The sequence below is a fragment of the Pinus tabuliformis genome, chromosome 3_2 (genome assembly GCF_031772625.1).
Source record: "Pinus tabuliformis cultivar Carrire ecotype Pingquan chromosome 3_2, CPIR1, whole genome shotgun sequence".
NCBI lineage: Eukaryota > Viridiplantae > Streptophyta > Pinopsida > Pinales > Pinaceae > Pinus > Pinus tabuliformis.
The window spans coordinates 170,918,948-170,927,614 of NC_142302.1; positions in this window are offsets into that span (position 1 = coordinate 170,918,948).

Below are 8,667 nucleotides of genomic sequence, written 5' to 3' on the forward strand. Positions count from 1 at the left end.
TGATTACCCAATCCTCCCATTCTTTCTTCCCAAGTGAAGACAAGAATGTTGTGTCTATCTCTTCCTCTCAATTGAGGAAGACATGCCCAAGTATCCTCTGACAAGGTACTTGTCCAAGTTCCTTTGTAATTGGGAACTTGTTATAACTCCCTCTTAGCTAGGGACTTGTCCATTCATCAGCAACTTCTTCTTTGTGGGTCCTCCAGCTACTTGATCTCCTTCCTTCCTTTGATGTCATGAAGTCTTTGTTCGAACATCTTCTCGGTAGGGCACCATCCATCGATCACTTTCCTTCCTGGTTTGTCATGTCATTGCTTCCTTCGTGGAAAGTGACTTTGTTGACATATATCAGGTTATCTTGTCATCTGGCTATTCCCTTGTCATCTATCCATGCTTCGGAATACTTTTCTCATGGACGCTTTCGTTGTACTTGCTTGTTTACATGCTTCGATATAGTAGCCCTTCATGACTTCATCCTGATATTGCTTCAACATTAAGTGGGGCTTTTGTTGGATGGCTACTTCATCATGACATCTTCATATACTAGAATCACTTATCTGCACTTTTCATATCTCCAAGGCCTTCATAAGTGTCAAGGTTCCTTTGATCTTTTTCTTCCTTTGTCAGAGTTGTTATGCCTTCTTTCGGGATCATGGCGTTCTTCACATGCTTGGTCTCTTTCTTCATTAGCTTCTTCTTGGATAAATTGGTCAACCATCTTATGCTCTTTGTGGGAGCACTTCTTCATTGCTTGCTTCTAGTACTAGTTAGCATTTCTTCTTGCTTCTTAGTCAGCAATCTTATATTCTTTATGTTAGTATTTTCTTTTTGTTGACCTTCATTGCATTGTAGTACATGCTTTCGAGCATGGCACTGGTAAAACAGATTCTTTCCTACTTGATCATGTCATAGAACTATTCCAATGACTCAATAATATACAAATGATAACATGACTAAACTTTGATGCATACATACCTCATCTTGATTCTCCTTTGATCATCTTAGCTTCATTTGGTTGTCCTTGGTGTGGCCCTTCTTGCTTCATCTTAGCTTGCCTACATATCATCTTTTTCTTGAATCCCATGAATGGGATTCCCAATGAGACATCTGCTTTTGTTTATGAATCTCTTTTAAAGATTCCATCATAGAATCTTAAAGACCCTTACCCTGCAAATGTTTCTTTCCTTTTGATGATGGAGGTCTTGTAAGATTCTTAATCATGATCAATTTTCTTTCATTGTGGATGAGGTCCTATTCTCGGTATGCTCCTTCTACATGAATATCTTGAGATATATCTACCATGCTCCTATATTCTAGGAGATATTTCTAACCATGCATTTGGTTCTCATTTATGAATGCTTTTTCTACATGAGTATTTTGAACTCTATGTACATCATGCTTCTAGATTCTAGAAGATGTTTCTAGCCATGCAATTTTATTCTATTCCTACATGCTCCTCCACTGCTCAAAACTTTGAAAGAAGACCTTAAGTAAAGAAGTAGACTTAGTCATAGTAGAGATCCGGAGGATCTTCCTTCTTTTGCTTCTTGTCTTCTTCTTTCATTTCTTGAGTCATATTAGCTTCCTCCCTTTTTCTTTTGTTGTTGTTGGCCTTCTTTAGTTTAGGACAATTCCTTTTGTAGTGTCCATATTCTTAGCATCCATAGCATTGGATTTTGGACATATCTTTGTTGTTTGTTCTTTGTGGACCAAATTTGCCAAATTTTCCATTTCTCTTGGTCATGGTAGCAAATGCTTGCTCCTTTGATCCCACATCTTCCTTTGCTTTGAGTCTTGTTTCCTCTATCTTGCATAGAGACCATATTTCACGTAGTGGGGTGGCTTCCTTCTTGGCATAAATGCTTGATGTGAAGTTACCCCAATCCTTAGGTAGAGCATTGAGTACTACAATAGTCATTTCTCTGTCGGACATTACCTCCCCTAGCTCTTAAAGTTGATCCCTCATCTTAGAGATCTTCATGAAGTAGGGAGTTATTCCTTCCTTTGATATCTTCATCTTGTACAATTCATTTCGTAGAGATATCACTTCTCCAATTGTGGTTACCCAGAATAGCTCTACTAGTTTATCATAGATTTCTTTTAATGTTTCAAAATTGGAGACATAACGAATGAGAGAGTCCTCGATAGATTCTATTAGAATCCTTTGAGCTCTTGTCTCGTCCTTATTGTACTTGGCTAAGGCTTGGGTTTGTTTCTTAGCAGAGATAGTGATATTCCCTTTGATATGTCCTAGAAGTTCATTCTCCTTGAGAAGTAAATCAGTCCTCTTCTTCCATGCAAGAAAGTTATTGGTACCTGCCAATTTGTTGCTTTCCTTGCAAAAAGACATTGATGCATATTCAGAAGGGGTCAGAAGGGGGCATATACTTACTTGATAGAATTTTAGATGTAGTGGATTTGTTTTCTCCTTGAAGACTAGATGGCTTGCCTTCCTAGGATCTTGATGTTCTTCAAGTTGCCTTCTCCAAGTGGACTTGCTTGTTGATGAGATTTGCTTGATGACTTGTAGATGATGTAGGTCCCTTTTTTATCTACTCTTCTTTGTAGGTGCCTTTATGTAAGGCTCTTCTTCTTGCTTTGTAATCTTCCTTGATGAATGATAGATGATAGGCCTTCTTGTCCTTGAAGTGATTGAGACTTCTTGGCTTGATGCTTCAACTTTGTAGATGTCCTTCCTTGATGAGTCACGTTATGAGTGTCCTTGAGATGCCCTTTCCTTGAGGGGTCGTTGGAGCTAACAGATCAACGAATGGGATTAAGTCACAGAGAACGGGATGATCAATATCGCATCGCCACATAATTCGGGAGTGAGTGAAGCAACCTTAAGCGATTGCGATTGCGACATGCGAGATCATCGCTGACCGTTGGATCGAGTGATTGGATCAACGGTGGAGGATCATTATTAAATCTCACATCACAATATTTAAATGGTGAGTGAATTAACCTTGGCCATAGGCAAGTGCAGTATGTGATTGCGATGTCCGATGCGATCAGCGATCTGATCGCATCACAAATATTCCATGGTAATGTACCGGGTCCTAAGTAACGGTGATATGCGACATTGCGATGTGCGATGTTGAACGGGGCGAGAGGAATTGTGAAATGCGATAGAGCGGACCCAATAAGGTATGGATGCAGTTAATTTGATTTGAAGTTCAGTTGTAGTTAATTGTATATCAGATGCGGTGGAGAGTTATATGTTAGTAAGATTCGTGAATTGCGATAGCGATGGATTGATGAGTAAATCAATGGTCGGGGAACAAGTATATAAAGTCGTAGTATGGTGGAAGAGTTATCGCATCCTGCAGAATGGGAAGTTCCAATACCAAGTTCTTAAGTCTTTGAAACTTGCGATTGCGATGGTGATAAGGTATGCCTCGAGAACGTGTAAAGCTAAGGAAAGACGGAAAAGGTAAGTCTACGCATGTTTATATTATTTCTATTATAAAAGATATGTAATAGAAATAGCGCCAATAGAAGGATTTTATGTTTAAGTCCGTAAATAAATAAAGAATAAGAGTGGGTAGGTTATATATGTGCGGCTTAAGGTATAGAAGGTTTAGGAGGGTAATAAGTCCCGATGAATGGATATGAATTAAGGGCAAATTGTGTTTAGTTTAATGAATCATTCCGCAGAGATTTATTAAAGTGGCCTTAAACCATTATGCATTAAGGATTGAAGATTTGACTCGGCAGAGAGTTAAAATTCATGGGGCAAAACAAATATGTGCATTTGACATGCACACTGTGGGTATACGCGGGTTTTCCTGCGTCAAAGTGGTATCAGAGCAAAATTGTGATTGAAACGTTTGGTATTAAGGTAGCACAAAGAAATTTTGTGTGAACGTTTCTTTGAAAAGAGTCTAGAACAGAGTTATATTCTGAAGGCGTGTATATAGGCAAATGGTGATGTGTAAGCAGGGAAGAAGAGATCAAATTCTAATCTGACAAACAGTGAGCACACAAAGGTAAGATATAGCAAAATATTGGAAGAATTGCAGATGAAAGAAACAAAGGACAATCCATTCGAAGCACAGGAAATGGTGGAACAAGATCACGCAGAGGTCTTGAAGGTGAGGTGATATGTTTTGGTTTTAAGTTGATTTGAAGATTGGAGAATGTGTGGTTTTTATATTGATGCACAGGTAGCAGCATAAGAAGGTGAGAAGGTTGCAGCAATCTAGAGCGAGGAGTGCTCGAATTGGTTCCAGAGGAAAGAACCAAAGAAATGCTAACAGACTGAGCTCAGAGGCGAGAAGCTTAGTGAGGCATAGATAGCAAGAAGGAGACTTGTTACTGTAGAGATATTGTTGCAAATCACAAAGGCAATTCCACAAAATGATGTGGGTAGAATTGTTGAGTAATGAAGGAAGCTAGTAAGACTTTCTAAGTGAAAGAAGAGGTGGTCAGAACCAAGTATTTCATGGTGATTGAAATACAAGAGAACAGTTGTGTTCTTAAGAAGTGCAGATGAGTTGAAGCCTAGAAGGAGCAAAGAAGAGTGCTCAAAGGAGGTTCCAGAGATAGAGAACCATAGAGCTTGCCAAAAGACCGAGTACAGAGGAAAGCTTGGTGAGGTAAGTGGCAGCAGGGAGGACTTGCTGTTGTAGAGGCTTTGATGCAGCTCATAGTGAGTGAGTAAAGAACTCATAGTGATGGAGGAGGAAATGACTACTGATAGTCATAGCAGAGGTTCTGAAGAAGACCACAGCAGAAGAAAGATGAAGAAAGAGGATGCCAAGGAAAATGGCAAGAAAATGAGTCAAGAGGAACTTGATAAAGAGATTGTTGAGATGAAATAACAACTCGATGTATTGATGATGATACTAGAGGAAAGTCAAAGACAAGGTTGGGTCTTAAAGAAGAAGCCAGTGAAGTGGCATAAGTTATAGAGGAAGCTACAGCAGAGGCAAGTAAGGTGGCTGATGGGAAAACTCAAAGAAGCTGAGTTGGAAATGGAAGTGTTTATTTGTGAACCAGAGCAGGGTGAAGTTCTGGGTGAAGAAGAAGGAATTATTGATGATTTTCTGAACTATTGGGCAAATGCAGACCAGCAGGAGAATGTAAAACCTTATATTGTTGAATCTAATAATTTTGATGTGATTACAGGTTTTGCAGAGGATGAGCAATCTTTTGAAGTTGTCAAAGGTATGGAAGAGTATCTTTTAGAAGGTAAAAACTCTGAAGTCAAGAATGATGAAGAATGTCTCGTGAATGAAGAAAGCAGTGAATTATTGCAGCAGAAAGAACTTAGTAATACATTGATGTTTGAAGTTGTGACAACACAGGAAGAATTTCTTGTGAAAGGAGATGAAATTCAGTCTGAAGAACTGATATGTGAAGCAACAGTTGAAATTGTTGAACCTTGTAATTTTCAGATTGATAATTTGTGTATAAATGCAGGAATCATAAGTAATGATGAAGTACTTATGAAGTGTCACAGAGAAATTGAATTGTTGGAGTATTTGCTGGGAAATTCAGAGTATGACAGTGTGATTGCAGAGGAAGGAGTTCATTACAGTGAACAAAATCAAAAAGACATCATTAGAGCAGATGATGTGGAGGAGAGACTAGCTGACAGTCTCGCGAATTCTATTGAGAATTCAGAACAACATACTGATGTGCTAGAGGAGGAAGAATTAGAGCAGCAAGTTGAATTGTTGCCAAAGGAAGAAAAGGTGCAGAAGCCTTATGGTTTTTATTTTAACAATTGTTTTATGAGTGCAGGTTTAGTTGCAAATGCTAGAGGAAATTTGGCACAGATGAGCAGCCAAATAAAAATGAAAGAAGCAGATTCTATGGAAGCATTTAATCCATGGAATAGAGATGTTTGATTGCTGGAGAGAATGTTGGGAAGTCAGGACTTAATGCAGAAAGAAATAACCGTGAATGAAGGTAAGGATGAAAGGGAGACAACAAGAATAACCGAAGAACAAGCAAGAATCAACGGAAAAAGAGTAAGTGATAACATTCGACAACTTCAAGAAGGAAAACAGCAGTTTGAAAAGTTAGTGGACAGCAACAACAACCTGAAACAAAAAGAAAAAGGAAAAAGTAAGTGGCAAAATATGGACCAAACCAAGGATGTGCTGGAAACGGAGATTGAAGAATTATGGTTGTTAATGATGAAACAGTTCGTATGGAGGATGAACCTGATTGACAAGGAGAGGAAGATGAAACAAAAGACAACAAACATATAGCAGCAACAAAAGTGCAAGGCGTTTGGGAAGCTACAAACTAAAGTTTGGGACGCTGGAGGTTTTCTATTAACTTATGAACACACATGATCTGGAGATCATGAATATTTTCTACTTTGGGAGTCTGATGTAGGAGCAACCAGCTCAATAATATCATTCTATTTTAGTAAGACATAGGGGTCTTGTGTTTCCAAGGAAGTTGGTTTCCCAAGTGTGAATTAATGTAATTATTTAAGCTTTTGAGTGATTTTAATGAGAATAGGATTTAATTGAATATTGTGAGACATATTTGTAAATATTCCCAAATATAAGAGAATATGATAGATTTAGGATAGTTGAGAGATTGAGGGATTTGAGAATTAATTGTAAAACTCAGATTAGGAGTTAGTTCATGATTTTGGGACTAGAGCGGATCCTTAGGGATGAGGAAGAGATTTAGAATTTTGTTGAGGAGTTTATGGATCTAAACCAAGAATTGGTTTTAGAATTCCTTTGTATAAATGTAAGCCTAAAAGGCAAAGTCAGAGGTCAGAGAGATGAGATAAGTTGGATAGGTTAGCTGGTTAAAATGTGACTGTAAGCCTACGGGCATATTGTAAACAGAGGCCACTGATATTAGAAGATTAGGCCAAAGATAGAGAAATTGTGTAAATGGTTGTTTATATATATATATATATATATATATATATATATATATATATATATATATATATACAGAGATTAGTTCCAAAACTGTGTAAGTGTGTGTTTCAAGTATGGCATGATGAATTATGAGTGAGTTAGAGTATTCTGTATAACATATGTATGCAGGCGGAGTTCGGCAAACACCGAGAGGAGAACAAGATAGCAGATCGTAATGGACCTTTGAAACCGTTCGAAGGACCTAAGTAATGTTCTGGAGTGATCGTGATTAAAGAACTCGTAGAATTAAGCTCAGGAGGGAGTCGCGCAACGGAACAGTGGAAGGATGAAGAACAATTGAAATAACCGGAGTGCCGAGAACCATTGAAGAAATATCATAAAACCCAAGTAAAAAGGAAGAGCAGAGAAGCAAAGCATTCATGCTCAGGGGCCATTGGAGCTAAAAGATCAACAGATGGGATTAAGTCGCAGAGAACGGGATGATAAATATCGCATCGGCACATAATTTGGGAGTGAGTGAAGCAGCCTTAAGCGATTGCGATTGCGACATGCGGGATCATCGTTGACCGTTGGATCGAGTGATTGGATCAACGGTGGAGGATTGTTGTTAAATCTCGCATTGCAACATTTAAATGGTGAGTGAATTAACCTCGGCCATAGGCAAGTGCAGTATGTGATTGCAATGTCCGATGCGATCAAGCCCTAAGTAACAGCGATATGTGATGTTGAACGGGGCGAGAGGAATTGCAAAGTGCGATAGAGCGGACTTGATAAGGTATGGATGCAGTTAATTTGATTTGAAGTTCAGCTCTAGTTAGTTGTATATCGGATGCGGTGGAGAGTTTATGTTAGTAAGATTCGTGAATTGCGATAGTGACGGATTGATGAGTAAATCAATGGTCGGGGAACAAGTATATAAAGTCGTAGTATGGTGGAAGAGTTATCACATCCCGCAGAATGGGAAGTTCCAATACCAAGTTCTCAAGTCTTTAAAACTTGCGATTGCGATGGCGATAAGGTATGCCTCGAGAACATGTAGAGCTAAGGAAAGACGGAAAAGGTAAGTCTGCACATGTTTATATGATTTCTATTATAAAAGATATGTAATAGAAATACCATCGATAGAAGGATTTTATGTTTAAGTCCGTGAATAAATAAAGAATAAGAGTGAGTTGGTTATATATGTGCGGCTTAAGGTATAGAAGGTTTAGGAGGGTAATAAGTCCCGATGAATGGATATGAATGAAGGGCCGACTGTGTTTAGTTTAATGAATCAATCTGCAGAGATTTATTAAAGGGGCCTTAAACCATTATGCATTAAGGATTGAAGATTTGACTCGGCAGACAATTAAAATTCCTGGGGCAAAATAGATATGTGCATTTGACATGCATGTTGTGGATATACGCGGGTTTTCCTGTGTCACATGCTGTCTATCCCTATATAAAGTGCAGAAGAGAAGAAGGTTTGTTTAGGGAGGCCGAGTAGTCTAACAGGCTCCCTAAAATAGGCCACAGACATCTTTAGCCAAAACGTTGTAAAAGGAGGCTTGTAAGTGGAGAAATCTATGTTTTATGTAGACCTAAAAAGCCCTAACCAAAGGGTCGAAGTCACCATGTAAACTTCAGAATCACCGAGAAGTTTTGTTGAGATAGGTCGAGACCCATAACCTCATTTCCAAGGGTAGAAGTAGCCTCTCAGTCCAACCAAGTAAGGCAACTTGTAGAAGATATGAGACCGCAGATTGAAGATGCATTTTAAGCCTAACATCAAGGTTTTTATAGTGATTGTGATAATCCCTATCTAGAA